We start from the raw sequence: 21853 nt of genomic DNA on the forward strand, positions 1-21853 counted from the left end.
TAAAAGTAATTTCCGATTTGATCGACGTGATTTTAAAAATTGCTTCTCTTTAACGAAACATTAGAAAATTCAACTTATCGCGTTCTCTTTCTAGAAGCTTCCTTTATAAAAACAAATCATTACGATTTTACTTGTGTGCTCGCAACACGCGATAAAAAAAGAAAAAAGAGGAAGAAAAATGTAATCCGGAGATCTGATCAAATTTTGTTGTTTGCAGGCCGATTAACGATTATACGAAGAACGTCGCTTCTCCTTATCGCATTATCTCTGTTACGCCAAACACGCAGCTACAGCAATGAAGAGAAGATGATAGTCGCGTACGACTCTGTGGCCTGAATATTTTTTCTTTTTCCCTCTATCTCTTTCTTCGCCTACCGCGTTCTATCGCTCTATCCTTTTCGTTACGAATTCCAACCAGGAACGTAGCAATTATTTCAGTATAATTCGCTCATTTAGTAGACGTCCTTGTTGCGGCTGACGCATCCTGGAAGAACCGACCCGTCTCTCGCTCGACCGATTTGTCTCTCCGTTCTCTACCTATTCCTGTCTCGTGTATCGACGCACGATTTCATATCTAACAATTGATACAAATAATCGTATGGCCTACGTATATCGAAAGCTAACCATTTTCTCGCGTCGTTCGTCGAATTCGCTCGTTACCTATCCTGTTTTTCGCACCTTACGCTCCACCAACCACTCTCTCTTTCTCTCTATCCTGTAAATGTCTCTCGACTCTGTTGGAATTTATCCTCGCTTAATGCACGTCGGTCTCTTTCCACTTTGACGTCCCTTCTCGAAGTACAATTTCACGTGCTGCTGACCTGTGCCCGTGTAAAATACGTACTTCAACGATACCGACGGCCTTTCGTGTATACGTGTGTAGTTAGCATACGTAGAGCATGCGCAGGCTTACCTTCACATTGTTGCCTTTCACTCGGTTTCTTGCTGTCCGCTACGTATGTATATTTTATCCAAGAACAGCACGTTATTGGCTCCGCTCGACAAACGTCAAGACGTCGGACTTCTCGCTTTTTTCCCCCAAGAGCTCCACAGGTCGCTACCGAGAATACGTTGTACCAGGAAATCATGATCTCTCCGGCTGATAATCGACCGTATAATCCACCGTGGCGCATCTCGCGGTGACATTTCGCGAAACGATTTGAATTAGAATCTTCCTAGAAAGGGCAACATATTGCCGGATAATCGGTCGTATACGTCGTTATCGTCAGCTAACCCATTCGATCGATTCGAAGAAATTTTTAAGTAACTTGGAACCGTATGTTCGAGATTCGCTTTATACCGAAGAATTCATTGACTTCTTAATGGCATGCGTAAAAGTATTCCACTTTTACGTGGGAACGGTTGTTCGTTCGAGTCTCGTGATTTCAGGCGATTAAAAGGCAAAACGCCGAGACGAGAATCGCTTCTGTATCCGGCAGTAGCCGGAAGCTCCACTCCGCGCGTTTTATTGTCTTTTTCTCTCGTCGATCGCTTCCTTCTCGGTGTGTTTGCGCGTGCACACGCGTTCCGCGTGTTGCCACACGACGCGCATCTCGCCGCTACGTAGCCACACGACACGCACAGGTGCGCGCGCGTACGTTTCTTTCGCTTAAGGCGATATTTCATGGCGCGGCCGCCACCAGTACGAAACACATCGCTGCCGTAACAGTTACTTTTACGCGTGACCCACTTACTATTCCAACAGTCGAATCTAAGTACTACAATAAAAAGTAGGTCACTCTGAAATAATTGACTGTTTCGCGTGTTAACAGCTGGCCCGACGAATGGGCCTCCAGTAGCCATCTTTCGGCGAGTTGAACAAATATCAGATCGCTGTCCAACGAAGTAGATTTTACATCTTAATCGTTTCTAGGGCTCGTACTCTAAATATTCTCGAATCGCCAGATACGTACATTCGACACCTCGACTCTGCTCGACCTGCCCGAAACATCTCGAGTTTCAGACATTTTCGGCCTCTCGCACACATTCATAATATATCTATTTATGCATACGTATTTGTCTTCCCCTTACATCTAATAAATTTTCTACAACAGTTGAATAATTTTACGGTCGAGGAAATCTTCAAATTCTTTAGTGAATTTACCAGATAATCGGATAGCTACGAGAAGAGTGACGTGAATGATTGAAGACGCTGCGTCGATGGTTGCGAATTATCCAAACTCCAGACGACGTTGATGTTCTGAAGATTCTTGGAACCGATAGTTATCATATGTATATGTACTGTCCATACGACGTACATGTTTTGTTACCGAATAAGAAACAGCACGTATCTCGTGGCCAAAATCAAACGGAACCCCGAAATACCTACCAAGCAATTCAGACACGGAGCAACAAAAATCATTCGTAGAACATAACGTTTTTCGTTTTTAAATGAAAACCATGGAAACGTTCAAAGTACCATAGAAACACGAGACACGATCAGAGCGACGTTATTTACTGGTAACTAATCTAGTAATTAATCCAGTGAATAACTCTTTATTACAAAATAACAAACCCTTCCGACATTCCGACGAAATTCATAGAACCTTTCCGTTTGGAACGAGACTATAGGAAAACCACTGAGAATTATCGGACCAAGATAAAAGAATAATCAACGGCGAAAGGTTCGATCGCTGTCGTCGTATCCCCTTAGAAGACGAGACACGCGATATGACAGGATTTAGTCCGAAAACTGCCCTATCCCAGCATCGTTACAGTTGGTTTTACGAGCGCGTGAAAACGTGGCACAACGAATCACGCTGATCGTCTGACATCGGCAGGATCCGCAAGCGTTGAATACGGGACACATACGTGTACGTATATTAGGTGTATCTTTATCGTTGCGGCCTTGCGCGCATGTAGGCAATATGCGGGTGTTGCGCTCCTCGCCATTAATTTTCCCTCCCTTTTTCGTTCACGCGGTGTGTTACGCCTGTGATGTGCTTGATAATATTCCGTGTTATACATGCGCGTTCACACGTATTGCTCTTGGTCTCTCGGCATTCTGAGAAATTACCGGGATTTTCCTAGATATTTCTTTCTTTTCTTTTGCCGTTCGTTGGAATATAGCGCAGGTAGAAGGCCGTCCGTAGAAGGACGGAGTAACACGCGCGTGCATTGGACGTTTTTCGAGGAAGTTTTGTTAAATATCGTGACACGCGTAAAATAATTTCTCTGGATGCTCTTTGTTTTTCGTGTCTAACTTTTCCAGTTATTTTGCGGCGTACGACCGAGGGTATTGTTAGAGAACGTACAGTCGATGCCGGAGATAAAAATTTCTATCGCCGAGTATTTGACTTTTATGCTTCTAAATCATCAATCTGGTAATTGTTACTTAGATCCGTAGAAGTTCTAGCTGCAAGTTACAACTACGATGCTCTCGAATATCATATAAATAGCATAAAGCTGTAAATGAATTCTCGTACGCTTATAATCGAAGTTACGTCCGCCGCTTAACGATAATATCCGAAGATAACACAAATTAATATCTCAAGGCTTAAAGAAAACAAGTACAACAACTTTTTTATTCTTAACAAAGGCTCTGATACAGCAAAACGAACAGATACTTTTACATCGACTGTACATAGAAGCATCTTGGCAAAAGTTTGCTCTGTCAAGATACAAAATTTACAAATCACCACGTAGACGCAACCAAAGCCACGCAACGTTATCTAACGTAATACAATATGCATTTAAGTGTTTGAAAATAGTCGAAATATGTTGTGTACTGAACCATTAGCGAAAGTCTTATTATGACTGAGCCTATTATCATGCGCGATATTTTTTTTACACTGCCATTAATATGTTTATGTAAAGTAATATCATGGTATCTAGCGCGAGTCGTATCCGCGAAAGATAACGCGTATCGTGCGTGTCTATTGTCGTAAATAATACAGTGGCGACAGTGATACCGTGCACAGAGCGATTTGCTTTCTCTGGCCAGCTCGAATTGTTGCTTTCGCCTTTGATTTACCGACGAAAAGGAACAGGTTCCCTAGCGATAGAAAGGAGGCAAACTTCGATACCTGTTTTGTAACTGGTCTCCAAGCGCCTCGAGGATGCTGGTTCGTGCATTAATTAGGAAACAAAGACTCGTAATATTACATGCGCGAAGCAATCTGAATTTAACGTAAAAAAATTCGTCGAATTTTATTGGCATATCGAACATTTTTAAAAATAGTTTAGAGGCCGATAGAAAAGGTAACCAAATAATACTATTAATTCGTGTATTAGATATAGGATAGGAATTCTTACTACTAGACTGCAGATGTTTATGAAAATAGGTATTTTTTATACTCTTAAGAAATAGAGCAGGGATTCGTTTCACTCGTAAAATATTATAATGATCGACATTTCAGATGTTCTCGACATTTTTCAATATCGTATCAGCGATATTCTCTATATTCTATGCATTTTTTCCACGGATATTTATCACAGACGAAATTTGCATATTTTATTTCACAGACAATGACAGTAGAATACACGGATTTCGCGATTAATGAAAGAAACACGCCACGAGTGACGCAATTCTCTATGAGGCATTACATAAATATTGTTTTCGCAGACATTAATGGTATCGAGAGGAAGATACGATACGATCGTACCTTATGGCAATCTTTTTTATCCTCCTATTATTTAACGACTGTATTTGTCGTTTACATGGTCTTGCGGCTAATGTTCGATCTGTTCTCACCGTACGTCGACTTTTATTATTGCGTTAAATTAACCGGCATAAAAGAGAGAGAGAGAGAGAGAAAAAGGCGAGCACCGTCTCAATTGGTCACCAGGCGAATATTATAAAATTCAGTCGGCGAACCGTGAGACGTCTGGTAAAACTGGTTCCAAAGACCTTTGCCAGGCTACGTTCCCTCTTACCAGTTCGCCAAGTTGCATGAGAAATGTGTCCCCGCGTCTGAAAGCACGCGTGTATCGCGAAATATTCGAGAATAATGGAAAAGAACGAGACGTTTTATCAAAATGAGCGCGCCAATAGACGCGGAATCGGGCGCCGGAAGCAACGGTTCGTTCATTCGCGCGAACGCGTGAAACTCGGCAGCTCTGCTTCTCTCGACGATTTCGCGCATTCTGTCGGACGTGGAACCTTTTTAGCGGAAAAGCCTGCGATTGACGCGGAGTTACGACGCCATCGAACTCTCATCGAACTTTCATGCATCGAACGCTCGTTCGATCGGCTTATCCAACTACTCGGCTGTTTTTGGATCGTGCGGTAATCTCACGCGATTCGGCTGAAAAACGGGCCAGCTACTCGATAACTAGCCTCGTTGGTCGTTGCGCTGTGCGCGGTCCGCGTCGTCCTTGTAAATCATGCATCGCCGCGAATCTCGTTGCAATTTGGAACGCGAATCCTATTTTTAGGTACAAACCGTGTGTATACAGTATACACGTACGTGTGCGATCGTGACGAGGGAACGGTTCCGCCGAACGATCCGAAACCTGTAAAACTGGATTCTCCTTGTTCGTGTGCAATATACACATCGAAATTAGCCGCTCGTCCACCGACTGATATCATCGTCCAGCTCCACGAGCTGCAGTCTCGTTGGCTTTTAGCTTGCTACGATTTCATTCTCGATAGTGATTCGTAGAAGATCGATGATTTTCAGGCTGTTGCTCGCCATCCCACGATATATTCCAGACGATTCTAGAATATATAATTCGACTGGCTTGTATTCGTAGCTGTAATTCGTAGAAGTTTGGGAAACGAGACGAGGAATATCCGTAGGCGTGCGCAGAGTGAAGATGAAATTTTTAAGTTGATCTATGCCCAACTGTATTATCGCTAGCATACAGAGAGAGCTATAAGTACATACGTATATGTATGATATAGAGTTATCGAGAAAGGAGACTTCTCGCGTAACGTAGCCTCTCGTTGCTCGTACTACTCACAACTGTTTGCCGAGAATGAAGCACGGCTTTTTTCTTTTACACGCTTTATTCGATGAATAGGAATATCTTGTGTTTACATATACGCGTGCTGGCAGTGAAGTACGAAGAATTTCACAAGCATGTTTTTTGCAAAAGCTACTGAAAGTTATTTGAACTTTAGGAATGACGAAGAGAAAAGACTTCAAAAAATGCCTCGCAAATGGAAAACGGAGAAAACACTAGAATAAGGTGGAATGCGTAGGATGGAATGGGAAAGTTTTATAAAAGCGAAGCATCGAGACTGGTTTTTATATCGGCTGGATGTGGGACTAACGTGGGAAAAGTTTGACGCGAAGTACGTATTTCCCCCGATATGGCCATTTGATCTTAGAAAGGATAAAAGAAGAGAAAATTTCAAGATGCCAGAAGAAATCGAGGAAAGAAAGATCCGAAGGATTGTCGGATGTTGGAAGAAAAAAATTGCATAAAATAGGAAACACAGGGAAAACATTTAAAGAGGAAAAATTAGCATACACTGAATCGCAAACAAGCGGAGTGTTATGAGTAGGAATCCGTAATTACAACGATAAAGTACGAGATAGTGAAACAACCACGAAGAAAGAAAACTAATTATAAAAGGAATTCACTGAAAAGAGCAGAGAAAAATAATAGAATTATTCTCGGATACTCCGACGTACACGCCTTTGATACAAATCAAATTATCCGAAATATGACTGGCGTTATCGTAAAATCTATGACTCCCCTGTTGTCGTGTCGAAGCAAGCGGCGCGTCGATATCGCTGTCATAAATCGTAATCCGCAACTCATCGTGACAACTGTAGCAAACGTTACGGATGTGTAGCTCGCCCATAGCCATTGAGGGGTGAATCCCACTTTGTCATAGGAGGAATAAGAATTCAAAGAGTGTGTTATCGACTATAAAGATATCGTTGCGTGTATTTACTTAACAGGTACAGTGTGACATGTCAAAACCAATATTTACAACGACAGAATGGTAGAAAAATCGGTTGTTACCGATATCGAACACGTCGACTGACTCTGTGTCTTTGTTTTAGGCCTCACCGTATATATAATAACCATATGATATTTACCTAATCCTTTTCCAAGTTATGTCACCGTATATTTTACCGTGTCTCATACACGTTAAAGCTGTTGCTTCGAAATTCGATGCAAAGCAGCGAATTAATTTCTACGTGTGACGTATCGTATGAAATCGCGTAACACGTAGCGAAATTGTTGAAACTTGAACTTCGTGAAACGGCGAGCGCATTACGTAAAGCAAAAACGAAATCTCCATAGAATTCTGGACAAAAGTAATCGGAAATTTACATAATTGCAATCATTGGGCCGTTGATCTCCGCAGGGGACGTTTCCTTCTTCGAAAAATAAGCAGCCAGGTGACTGAGTAACGGTTTACGTTCCTTGGGAACTGCTACGAAGCGATCGGTTAAGTATGCAAGACGCGGCACAGCCCATGAATATTAACCGTTCGAATCGATGGGACTCGATGCGGTGCTAATTGCCGATGAAAGAATTCGGGTGAAGATCGGGCTCACAGGAGGATACATCGGTCAGGAAATAGACGCTGTCGTGAGTTCACGGACGAGTTTCAGCTTTCGGTTATCAGTTTTATTAATAAACAACGAACGAGTTTTCGATCGTTAGATACACCGCTGGAGAATCTATTTCTTTAGATAGCAGTATTTATTTATTACGTTCACGGTGGTATTCGTTATTAATATCGTTATTAATATTGTTCATGGCAATGTTTATTGATCGCTAATTAATCGTTTTTAATCTCTTCGAGACGATGGTATCTGAGTCATTAGTCGAACCGGTTTTGCCACTCATATAAATATCCGAATATCGGATTAATTGGTCTGATTGTTTGGTCGGTAGATGATTGTATGGATAATAGGGTTACGCTAAATCGGATATGTTATCCGTGTATCGGTTGTAGCTGCCTGATCGAAATAATTCATCGTAGAGATTGATGTATTATTTGTTCGTTGAGGATTGATGCGAAACGGTAGGAAAATCGACGTTTTCGTGTCTTTTTACCCTCTTATGCTCTATGATTTTTTGATACATGTTCGAAGGATCATTGGCCATTTATTACTGTAACATCGTACGTAAAATCAGATGTAAAATATCGTTACAGCGTATATTGGGCGAAATGTAAAATTGTCCCGATATTGTCTATAAAACAAGAGTTGTTCGTAATGAAAGACACTCTGTCAACCAAGTTCCTATTAGACATACAATAAACGCTATAAAAAAATAAGAAAATTAAGACGAAAAAGGAGTCTCTATCCGGTGTAATCGTTGTTTTCACAAAAACCGTATTATTCCAGTGTATTTATATTTCTGTTCTGCGATGCGGGTATAGTTTACGTTGATCGTAAAAATGGAATACCGTGCAAGGCCGATCAACTAAGACCAATGCAAACATTTGCCGTAAATTTTCCAATCCTACTTAGAAATCTCTTGATTTGCGTATTCGATCGAGCCAGCTCATCGTTCTAGCATCCATCCCGTACGCAAGCACCGTGTTCATCCACCAATCAAACCACGCCTGTATTCACGGATCCATAGCCACGTTCATCCACGTACTTACAGGCATACTAATCGTTCCCTCGCTCATCAATCGCGAGTACTCGAGATCCTCGGTTTCCCTATCCACGTGCAAGTCGTCGAAGTTTGCATGCTTGAAAAAAAAAGAAAAAAAAAAAACAATTTTTCCGCTTCTAAAGTCCCCTCATAGAGCTCGGTGTACACAGGTAACAGCGAACTCCACCCACGCTCGAAGGAAGAGGAGGAACGAAGCTTCGTGAAGAGGCTCGTAAAGTTCTCTCCTCTCTCTGTGATGCACCGACTACTCTTGCTTACAGCTATAATAGACTCTCTCCTTTTTCTCCTCCTCCATCACCTTCTGCTCTCCTCTCTCTCTCTCTCTCTCTCTCTCTCTCTCTCTCTCTCTCTCTCTCTCTCTCTCTCTCTCTCTCTCTCTCTATCTCTCTCTCTATGTCACATTGTATGGAAGTTCAGTGTAGGCGCACCCGAGTGCTTTCCACGGTACGACGCCGACGGGAGCTATCGGCGAGTAGAGCACGTGCTGCACGCGAGCTTCCAACCGAACGTGAGGACGATTTTGCATGAAATATGCAGACTCGTTTCTCTCTTCTGCGTCCACCGCGTACTGTACTTTTTTCCCCCTTTTTTCTCGTATCCGGCTCGGCCAAGACCAGAGACGAGTACACCTGGCTCTATAGCAATACCTGGACTCTGTGTATGTATGTATTCAGTTTGCCCGATTTCCGCGTTCCCTTCGGAACGGTGCTTTCTCTCCGCGAGTTTTCCTCTTCGTTTGCGCTGGTATACCTACAGTACCTACTATACAGGGTGGTACACCGTTAGAGTGCCACGAAACATAAACACGGTTTATAAAGACCCATACGGTGAGATTCACAAAATTCGAATTACGGTTTCTACGGAATGTATCAAATCTGTCACAATTTTTATTCGAAACGATTGAATTTAGAGACGATAAATTAGAGAGATAATGTCGTTCTTAAGTAAGAAAAGAGGGCTTTATTTTTATTTTTATTTCAGTGAAAAATAAGTAACAGACGTTTAATTCACCAAGAACTTGTCCTTTCTTATTCATGAACCTTCTTTGTCATTTTTACAAAACATTTGTTTCCTAACAAAGTACCGAGTACTCCAGAAACTTGAAAATACTACTTCAACAAATTCGTTAATTCCATCGGACCTATTCATCTTCCTTATTCGACAGTCCTCTCTAACTTCACCGATAACGGAATAATACCGCGAGTTAACCATCTGTGAATCATCCTGTATACCACAGGGCTCTGTTTTTCCAACTTTGTTTATACCGCCAGCCATCAGTCTTTAACTTTGCATTTCCTCCCTGTTTCTTTTTCCACGGATCTCCGCGTTTACCTCGCTAAAGATCTACCCTCCTGTATTTCTTTTTATTTTAATCCCTGCCTCTTTGCTATTTCTCTGTTCCAAGGTCTTTCTTCCGTGTATCAAGGTTGTGACACAAAGAATTTTATACCCTTTTTAGTAGATTCTCTCTCTCTCTCTCTCTCTCTCTCTCTCTCTTTTCCTCCTTTTTCGTTCCCTTTCCCTTCTCTTTCTCTGACTCAGTCTTCAGTCCAGTCGAGGGTTTCTTTCTGCGTTTCCCTCATCCGATCCCTTTTTCCTGGCTCCCCTTGGAAAGGGGCAACGCGCGCCCTCGTTTCACCAAGTTTCTCTCCTCGGTCACGACATCGGCGCGAGTATCGAGAACGAACCCTCCTGAACGAACGTATGAATATTTCAAACGTCTGTTTCCAGCCAACGATTCACCTTCTCGGTCATCTTCTGTCACACCGTTTTCCCACCTTTACCGCAGTTCGATGATCCCACAAAGGGAAACGATATCGAAGGGGATCGCGTCCAATCGCGTCTTTGCCATAGCTACTCGATGAATTTTACGTGGAATAGCGTTTTGTATTAAGTATCATGTTGAAATTAATATCGAAACGAATAATTTTTCGCAGTAAAGATCGCACGGAACAAGCTTTCGCGTAGAATATGGCAATGTATGATTGTTCGCGATATTCATCGCAAGAAAAGAATTTTCGCGATACATATAGACTTTTCACGGTAGACTTCACGCGTGGCGAATATTTAGGACAAATATTTTTCCATCGAACGTGTAGAATATTCTATCCAACAATTGTCATATCTGTTTTGACTTATTTCCAGTATTCAGGTATGCGGTCCGTGATGATCCACGATCCAAATACGATCCAAATACGATCCATGATCCAAATACGATAGAAAATTCGTATAAATACGTTACGTGCGTGGTATATTCTTTCTGGAATTTCACGAATATCGTAATGAGACTCTATGACGACGATCAATAGCGTAACATTTTTAATCGATTTAGAAAAGCATATAAAAGTTTAAAAAACATTTATCGCGAGCTTAGTAAAAAAATTAGAAGCTATGATACGTGATATGAAAATAATTGCCTTAAATTGGTTGTTTAAACATTTTTATATTTTGTTAAATATATGGCTGTTCTAAAAATCTTGTTGAATTGCCAATATGTTTAAACATTTAACAATGCTGTAAATATTCCTTATAATATACTCGATATATTGAGGAAACGTTGCTGTACGATTGTTCAAATGCTCTCGCGAGCAACGATGTACGACGGCGGATTAAAAAATTCCCGGAATAATAATATTAATAGCAAGTGAAACAATCGCTAGCGGCGGTTCTACCCCTCGTAAAGGTATTTTCACTAAGAACAGCGAGCATCTTCGCGCAAGTTACTAGGTGTCTATCGATCGGAAAATCTGGAATTACAACCGAGAATGCATAGATTAAACTTTGGTTGCGCAAGGAATTTGAGGAAACGACCGAATCGTATTTTCGGTGCAATCACGCGGAGCGGGTGAAACGGCTGGATCGAGCAGGTGCGTTCAAGGTTCGATCGTGAGCCATACGATGGCTGATGACGTTTAGAAAAGGTGGTTTGCGTCAGCCGATACCGTTAAACAGATTTTTGGATAATCATTAGTCGACTATGCCGTTAGAACCATCAAATACCCTGTACACAGAAGTAGCGGTATTTATGAAGCAAAGCGAACAAAATTGTCCGAAACAAATCGTATCTGGAATCGTGAGACGGCAAAGTCAGTCGCGATTTCTATTCAAGTCAATTTACTCAGGCGTGAAGAAATCAATCTGTCTGTAACAAAATTTTCTCTCTTGGTGTTTGCGGTGGAACGACTGGCATTTATTCGATTGAAATTAGGATACAAGGAAATGAGCAACTTTTACTTGTACGTGTACGCGTTATCGCGCAGTGTTTAGTATAAAAATAAACGCTCTTTAAATTTATGTTCCAACGATTGCCAGACAGACATTCCTTTGATCGGATTTATGTTTGATAAAAGATACACGAATCTTTGTAATGGTATACTTAATGGCGCGAACAATTTTCACTGTTTGTCGAAAATTAAATATAAATAATCGTTGAAATTCTATAGGAAAAATATTACGGATAATTCCTTCATGGCAGATTGGCTGAACGTAAGAAAAGTATCGTTACATTCTTCTCGTTGTTACACCACCGAGTAATAAGTATTCTACTAAAATTTCTTATACTTTGCCTCGGTCTAACTTCTAAAATCAAATTTCCAAACTACCTTTACACCCTACGCATATAAAAAATTATCTTCGTAACTCGCCAACTCCCGTGGAAAACTTCATTCTCTTGCAAAATCCACTTGCGAAATCCATTAATCCATCCACTCGCCGTTCGTCCAAGAACATATCCTCTTCTTTAATATTCATTGCGATTTACAAGTCCCCTAACCACGTTCGTAAATTCGAAGCGTTTTAATCGACACATCCATCCCCTGAGCATCCCTGTCTTCGCAACGCGTGATCTCTCTCATCGTGTTCGCCACCCCCTGTGAAACTTCTTTAAACGATGTATAACTCGGAAACGATGATCGCGAGTGACAAGCGTGTCCAGTAACGAAGCATCGATAGAAGTCGGTATAATTAATCGGCAGCAAAGTCGTAGGAGCTGTCGATTCAGTCTCGAAGAGCTGTGGCGTGTCTAAATCGAAATCGACGACGCGTATCGTCGTTATTAATTGTCATGGCGAAGAAGAGAGAATAAAGAGAGAATGAAACGCGTTTATCGATCGTTTTGATACGAGCTGAGTTCTGCTAACCCTCTGAGACGCGTTTCGACGGATCATTTTTCCGCGTGATTATCTCTTTCTCTGTTATCCTGTGTTATCTTCGAGATCAGCAAATCGCTCGCGACGTCGACTCTGCGAATTCGATTTTGAAGAATTTCTGAAGAATATTACGAAGAGTAAAATGTTAAAAAATCAATTTTTCTCACGAGCAAAACATAATCCACTCTCAGAGAGATTAAGAAGATAATACGAAGAAAACGCCGTGTTTAATAAAAATATCTGACGTTGATAAATAAATAAAATAATACCGTAAAAATCATAAATACGTATAAACACGAAGAATAAGATATCTACGTAGCGTTATAGAGACACGTCAAATAGGTAGGCCGCATGCTGTGTAGTATACGGCTATACGGCGATGGCGACGAGAGAGGAGGTTCTCCGGTTCGTCAGTCGCTTTCAGAGTCCTCCAGTAGTGAAATCCTCGCAAGGTCGTACGAGCGCGCCGCGAGAACGATTTAGGCCGGAAATTCCGCGAGCGATCGTGCGAGCGCGACCGGTAGAAACGATCGTTCGCACGCGCGCGTGCCTCTCTGTATCCTACATACTGTGCTACATCCTTCTTACACTCTCGTTCTTTCTCGCTCGGGCGCGCAGATTACTTCGTCCGTCTTCCTTTTCCTGGCCAAGCCTTTCCTTTTCTTCGATCTTCTCTCTTCGCTGTATCTGCTTTCTCTGTCTGTTTCTTTCCCTCTCTATGCATCCGTCTCTATATGTCTTTTACTCTTACTCTTTCTTTTTTTCATGCTATCTTGCCCGTATTTTCCCTCCTTCTTCCTTACGCTAATCCTCTCTCAGCGTCGTTTTGCATCTCCGTTGGAAAACACGGCTTTCGAACCTGTTCCCCGCACGCATGAGATCTCGCATAGTTGCTGAAATTCCGAATTCATTACCGGCGGATGACTTTCACTCGCGGCGAGAACGACGTCGCGACGCGACGCCGAGAACACCGCGTCGCTTCTTCGCACGCATTGTGCACCCGGATTTCCCCCCGCGATCGCCCCGAATCGCCGTGCATCGAATTAACCCGATTTTTTTTTTTTTTTTTGTAACGAATTCTGGTAACGGCGGGACGAAGGCACCGTGGGACAATTGGGGAGAAATCTCGGATTCCGTTTGCGCACCAATTCTAGTCATCGATACTTCGTTGTTGGAAATTTTGTAACGTAGACTTTGCCAGTGTAAAACGTGCGATTTCTTCTCTTTTATTCTTCGATTGTTATTCGTGCGATTGACGCTGCTCTTTTCGCAACGGATCTTGATAACGTCCAAGTGAATAGAAGAATATCAGCGGAATCGTAGAATAATTGGGGAGAAACCTTGGACTCCATTTGCGCATAAATTTTCACCGTTGCAAGTTCTCCTCTCCTTTCTTTCGCTATCTCTTTTCCGTCGTTTTTCTTCCTCCTCGGAACGAAATTCGAAATTTTCTTTGCTTCGTCCGCCTTCTCTTCTTTTTACGATACCGTCGTATTGTTCTATTACGAAATAATAGAAAGTCTTGTAAGAAACGATTAAATACGATCGTTTGTCCGTTTGATGAACGTTGCCCGATATATTTTTCTACGTCCCTGATACGCGTCGAAATCATGACAGATATCGTATTTTCGCAGATTCTTTCCTATGATTTTCCGGCATAATTGAGATTCTTTAATTAACCGAAATCCGCTGATGCACCGTGATTGGCTATTAAACTGGTAATGCGTCGACCAAGATTCAGCAACATCGTTGCTGACGTCCGAACAATGCATATCCGTGGCTCGTAATTATACAGTGATGGTAGTTAGAGTTTCGCCCGTCTAGCTCGAATTTCATCGCGTGAAATTTCGTTTCTTCTTCGGTCTTTATTTTCCAGTTTCTTTTGTCTTTATTTAAAGGAAAGTAAACTATCGTTCCGGAAGAAGTGGTTTATATTATAGTTTGGTTAGCGTACGTAGTACCTGATAAAAGTGTAGTCATTGCGTTATGAAAAATGTTTGGCGAACGTATTCTCAGAGCTTAATATTCAAACAATTAATCTTGATGAAAGTTGGCTGTATTCGTTGAATTTTACGCGTTCACACTGTGTAATTGGTCTCTCCAACTAGTTTTCAGAAGAGAACAAAATTCCGTAACGCGCTTAAGTTCTTTCGCGTCTTTTGTATCATTCGCGTGTATCCAATTATTTCACAATAATTACAAGGGTATCAAAAATTGGCCTACTTTAAACGAATTAGTGACATAAGCGTGGCGTACAATGCTCTTTTATTCGGAGCAAGTTAAATAGAGGAAAAACGGAAAAGAACTAAAAACAATCGTTTGAATAAGTGGTATTATGACATCTGCGAATGCAAGTGAACACCTGCGCATTCTTCGAATGCATCAAAGGATTATATTCACTCCTACGCGAAGACTGCACGAGTCATCGTACGCAACGTTCTTATTATCATGTCATACTTCTTGTAATTTCAGAATTATCATTGTTACTTCCACTAGCGTTACCCAAGCTAACCGTTCTTTCAAAATTTTTATTCTTTTATTAGAGAGACGATACTTTCGGTAAGAGGGAAATTTGTAACGATGGGTAAATCGTAACCAATTTACGTCATAAATCGTAATGCTGAAATAAATCATGCGACACAGCATGGATCTTCTCGTAATTATCTTCTTTCTATTCTTATCTTCTAAATAAAAAGTACGTCCGACGATTTCTAATAGAAAAACTCTTGATAAAAGAAGGATTTTTAAGAAACGATAAATTTAACGATAGAAACATTCGCAACGAGGAGTAACGCGAACGACAGAGAGGAATTCTTATTGTTAGCACGACTAAAACTAGAACGTTGTAAAGAATCGACTTGCACGAATGAATAATTGAGAGTGACGTTTGATAAAAATAAATATTTCGTAATAAAAGATGTATCTTTTAAAGCAAATGGTTGCAGCAATTATATATTGTTAATGTAAAATAACGCGGTAAGCATAGGGTACACGATATCTGTAAAATCAGCTTTTTTCCAAAAACTAAGGAGTAAAGAGAGAAGAGAACGTAGAAAGGAAAGGAAAAGAGAAACCTATGATCTACTTCGCGAAATTTCGCAATTCCTAACATTCTTCTACCGAAAGTCATTCGTTTGAAATCCGGTCGATCGTCGAGTGAGAAGCACGAGGATACGCGTCGGGTTTCTCGAAGATCGCGAAAGCTCGCGGTTCGCGTTGCGAATTCCACCGGTCGCAATTGTCACGATATCGCCTGATGAAAGCTGGCATCATAGACGCGTAATCTTCGTCCTTTAGCCCTCCATAGCGTTATCTTATCAGCTGTGTTTGCGTGTTTCGCGATGCGGAACAGCGGGGAAATCCCCGCGGGTGTAAGCTTGCGATGTTATGCAAAGCAAAAAATCCCCGTTGCGTTATCTGACCGCGTGTTTTAAAATTCGTTGTCACGAACGAAAACGTGACGAGAACGATAAATTTCTTCCGTTTGTCATTTTAAAAATGAGCGTGCTACGAGAACCACGGAGAAAGAGTAAAGAAACAAGCGAAGTATATTTACAGTGTCGATAGAAACTATAATACGGTAGAGTTTTACATCAACGTCGGATTTTGATAAAGTTCTCTGTACGATAAAAATTGTGCAATCTCGTATGAAACTTGGCAAACTTTGTTTTTATAGTAGACTAAGATTACACGAATGTGAAATATCTATTTAAAGCATAGATGCTGGGTTTTAGATCTTTCATATTTACATTTCCCTTCTTTTTTTTTCTTTTTTTTTTTTAACAGCAAAAACTGGCCAATTTTCTTTTCCACGTGTTACTATGTAATACTACGTCGTTTCGTAATTATCGTTCGAAACAAAACAAAAAATGCAACGTAAGAAACGGAAAGGAACAACAGTAGGAAAAATGTTCTTTCATTACGATATACAGATATGTACGCGTCTAGGTAAATGTTATTTCAAGATTGTTATTTCACATTGATAACCGAAGCCCTAAATCGCATTGAAAATATACTCACGTCGAAAATCTTCAAAATTATCATTATTTATACATTTGTGCATACAATGAGAGGCGTGTACAAGTCCAGCGAATCTGCTGTCTTAAAGTACATTTGTAAGTACATATGTGTACATTCGTTGCTTACTTTCACGATATCGAGATAGCTGCGAAGGAATGTATGCGAATGAAGGCGAAATTATATAGATTACAAGTTTCTCCGCACAAACTTTTATGGAAAAATGATTTTTCAATCAAATTTCTCAATTTCTGCGCGCACGTTCCTGGACGTTTTAATTTGTCTGACTGAGGGAAACTCTCTTTCCCGGGTCCTATATTTATACAAAATTTTACAAACGGCAGCGTTCGTTCTACTTGTAAAACATTTCTCAGATCGCTATCTATCGGGAAATGTGGGAGTGGAGCTAAGCGATCAGTGTGGGAAAGATAAGTATTTTTGCTCCGGATTCGCATCTAGAAGTTTGATGAGAAAAGGAAGAGAGTAAATTAGTTCATTTGTTGGATCGGATACGCGAGATTGTGCGAGGGTCATGGGAATACGACAGGATTAAATAAAATATCATATTAGTTGCTACCCGTGTACCACATCATGCGAAACTTAAGCACCGAGCATTAGAAGATTAACCAACAGCTCCTATAGTCGCGAGATTAAAAATCATTGAGAATAAGATAAGATGGATTAATTCTAATCAGACTGTAATTCGAATCAGCTTTATTTCAGGCAAATGACAGAGCCAGGAAATTTAAATCTCCACTTAGTACGTTCGTGATTTTTATCTATTGAAATTGAAACATTCAACATGGAAGTTAACAGGATGTTACATTTCATTCGGACAGCGAATTACGTCAAACGACATTTTTCTGATCCTGCTTCACCGTGTCAATTGTTCCATTAAAACATCGATCCACATCGTTTCGATTCTACGATCGATATATCACCTATTTATTTAATAGATGGAAATTATATCTTACGGTAAATGAAGTTGACGTAGCCCGAATTAGCTCGTATGAATCAACGATTAACGATACGACGCGTAGGCAAATACCGTGTTAGTGGGTTAAACCGGCGTTCCGCTGTACGCCAAGCGTTTCCCGTGGAAAACTTTTCCGCGTCATGACGTTTACACGGCAAGCGATGGACGCGTCGATCGACCGTGATGTATTCTTACTTGGAGATCGCTCGAGATTGCTTCCCTCCTCGTCGTATCAACGAAACGTTTTCTTACACTTCGCTGGGGATCAATTAACGACCTCGTGCGGTCGATCGAGCGATCGTAAAAGCACGTGGAAAGTTCTGCGGACGATAAGGGACGATAAGAGAGCAATCGCGTTCGTGGAAAAATTAAGGCTACTCACAGGTATTTTCATGTTATGATTGATAAACGAAATCACAACATTGGTTTGTTTAATTTAAAAAAAAAAAAAATGATATTTAAAAAGTTTTATTAGTAATATTCGATTTGCTCTATACGATCGAATTAACGTCATCGATGAAGCTTCATAAGGCAGCAGTTACGAAGGTTAATAAATATAGTCGCACAGGATTAAAGAATATAATAATACAAAATAAAAAGAAATTTTGCAAGTAAATATTACAAATTATATATAGATTATCTGATCCTATCTGGCGACAAATTATATAATCATAAAGAAAAAAGAAATCTGCTAGTGTAACTTGTAGCTTGTAAATCAGTTATATTGTTAGTCAATAAATTACTGTGCGAGAGAATGCCGAGATATTACGAAGAGATTATTTAGAACATCGTAGTTAATCGCGCAAAAATCTTCTGTTATTTCTTTCGCGATCGAACGTATCGATGCATCTATCAAGAGTTGATTAATATTGCTAAACAGATACATACATCTGTAAGAAATAAATAAAAAAAAAAAAAATTAATAAAGACAGATCAATTTCAACTACGTCACCTTGAATCGTTACAGACGTAAAGACGATGAAATGGATTTTTAAGACGAAGGAAATATAATTTTAAAGAAACAATAGAAAACTCATAAACAAAAGGATTATAAAGTCCAAGAGATTGACAAGTTACCGGTGAATTCGTCTTCCTCGTTGATAAAGTAAGGCGGAGATATATTTAAAACAATGCTAAATATATCATATGCCATTATCACATACACATCCGTTATCCGAAACGCGTGCACAGGCACAGCAGTTCCATCGCCTTATCACTGCCCATAAAGATAGCACGCAGCAATCAACTCGAGAACACCTAATGCCTCGCGGTAATAACAGCGGAAGAGAAATTGCGATATGGTATAACGAATATATCGGATTAACTCGTATCGCAGCATGATCCCTACTTAACTCATCGTAAGTCGGAAAAACAAGTCAATGTATCGGATGTTAGTGTCGTATTCCTCCTTCCTTTGCGTTCTCCAGGCTACGCGAACGCTTGATTATTTTTGACAGAATGTAATTTGACTATAAAACTGGAAATAAAACTATTCAGGACGATCCTGTCTGTCTGTCCTTCGTTCGGGCTGTTGTAGAATATTATGACACGACAGAATTTATCTTTAAATATTAACGCGCATTAAAATTGTTAAGCGTGATCGTTGCGGAGCGTTGCGGAGCAGTTTTGTTATTTAAAAAGATCATTATCCTTGATTCGTGTGGTTGTCGAACTGTGTAGTATCGGATAGAGGAGACCCTGTTTCATATTTATACAACGATTAATTCCAGAAATGACGTTAAAAATCGGTCGACACGGACAAATTGGCTGTTTAATCTTAATACACCATTCATAAGGCTTTAGGTAGACCGTTTCAATTTCATAGGATATACATTACACGTATTCGGCGATTGTGCAAGAAAGATAGTAAATTGTTGTTTTTGATTATTAATGTCGTGTCGTTTGCGTGTCCGTATATTTTAGTAACATTGTTCTGTACTTTTAATACAAATCGATGAAAATATTCGCGTATTTACGAACCACGATGTATATATATACACAGAGGTTCTAAGCTTGAAATTTACCATCTGAAGGATGTACACGCGCAATGTAGCAATGGTAGTGTACGCGAATCTATGAAACGATTTGTTTCTCAGGCATCGACAACGCCTCTCGATGTCAGAGATTTATCGTGTTTGGTGAAAAAGGCACGTCATTTCATGCCGAACATTACCGACAGATTTCTTTGATCGGCGTGACACGTGTAAGGAAAACACACGACCCGATTTGAACGAAATCTGTGAACGACTCGTCGATATTTGCTCCGGCGACGTAAAATACGTTGCCTTCGAAGAAAATAGCTCGCAGACGTGCATCGTGGTCGATTCGACCACAGAACAATATTTGCGACGGACAAGCGGGAGCGCGCGTCTCGTGGCACGTTTAAGATCGTTGGAAACACGCTCTCGCATAATTCAATACAATATCTTGAGATTTCGAGTCGGACGCGTTCTTTCGAAATACAATTTTTGGTAAAAATTGTAAACCTTCGACGCAACATCGTGCGTCTTGGTCGATTAGAAACGCCACGTTAGGCTGCCGATGTGAGACTTTCGATTTTCATTGGTTCGAATGTACACGCTCGGATTTTTAACGCGATAACCATGGAAATATGGTTACTTGAAATTTGTTGTTAGATTTCGAGCGACATATTACGCATCGTCGTCTCCGAAAACTGTACTGTTACATGTTCGATGTGGCGTTATTCTTCTTGAATTCGTTCAAAACTGGTCTCTAAGACGCATTTTGAATTCCATAAGATTTACATGTCTTCGAAGTCTGAGGCTTTGACGCAACATTATCGTTCGTGCACATTCAGTTGGAATATTCCTCTAGGTCGACAATTTTACATTACGCGCCTCACTGGGAAATCGAATATAATTAAGGCCATCGAACAGTAAAAACAACTTGTAAAAAGGCAAGCTCGTGATTATCTACGATGAAAATCTCGAACTGGCCAGTCTTGCTTCATTTGTCAGTCATTGTGTAACGCGTTAACTAAAATGTACCGACTAAAAATTATACCGGTTTTATTAACATGCAAGAGTTATTAACACCAGACGCTTACAAATCGTGAATCTAATCGCGCACCTTGAGCAGCTTTTTCTAACAGCCATTACATTCGTATATCGATCATGTTCCTGCAGTTAAATCTTAGAGGAAGATAAATTCGCAAAAGTATTATAACCACGTTGTACACAGTTATAAATAAGATAGCAGTATTGCTCTTCGATACAGTAAGGTGGTGGGTGAATTGTAACACAACAGAATGGACATTCGCGTGGCAAAACGATCGTTACGTAATTGTCAAGTATCCATGAATCGATGCTGCGACTTTCTTTCTCGTCGAATATATTTCTCAATGAAAGTTATGGCTCGTTTACAGTTCGGTGGTAACGTACTCCGAAAATTGAAAACACAATGTTCAGCCGAAGCCGGAATTTCGACGTTGACGTTGGCAAAGTTTTGTAATCGAAGCGTAAACAGCGAAACGAAGCGATGATACCACACGGTCGTGGCTTCTCTGACGAGATACGCTGTCTTTAAAATATACCGATCATTGCCCCTATGTTTCTTACATCATCGTTGATTAAATTGCTGTTAATAAGTTAATAAATAGTTAAATCAAGCTAATCGGTTATTTAGCTGGAACACATATCAACACATTTTGGATCCAAGTACTTATACAATCTGAAAAGATTTCTTCTTTTTATATGATATAGTTAGAATTTATCACTGTTATCGCGAAACTTAACTCCACAACTACGAAACCAATGGAAACGACCGATATCAGATTTTTTTGTTCCTACTATCGCTAGAAGTATGTAAATGATTTTCGGTGACATCAATGGTTGCTTCTATAGAATACGATTATTTAATTATTTTCTTACTTATTTACAGAGATTCTTCATTTATTTCGTCATTGTTTTGATTCCATTTCACCGTTGAAGAACAGAATAGCATAGCCTACGACCACCTCAGACAAAGCTATGATTCTTCGTAAATATTTGGTTGGTGTGAATTATCGATCGTTAAAATGTCTACAACGCGTAAAAATATCGTAAATATGGAAAAACTTACTATCGAGAAACGCAGCAGGTATTTGTCTAAGCATACCAAACATCGTAGAAAGTTTAACCGAATGGAACTCAAAGCGAAACAAAAGTTTTAAACAAAA

The 21853-nt window shown here is 40.3% G+C and overlaps 1 protein-coding gene across 1 annotated transcript in view; it reads left to right on the plus strand.

Moving 5' to 3' along the window:
• LOC126915407 (RNA polymerase II elongation factor Ell) overlaps nt 1–21853 on the plus strand; it is a 142693-nt gene that overhangs the window by 58893 nt on the left and 61947 nt on the right. The gene's annotated exons all lie outside the window — the stretch shown is intronic.

This window comes from Bombus affinis, chromosome 4 (assembly GCF_024516045.1).
Source record: "Bombus affinis isolate iyBomAffi1 chromosome 4, iyBomAffi1.2, whole genome shotgun sequence".
Lineage (NCBI taxonomy): Eukaryota > Metazoa > Arthropoda > Insecta > Hymenoptera > Apidae > Bombus > Bombus affinis.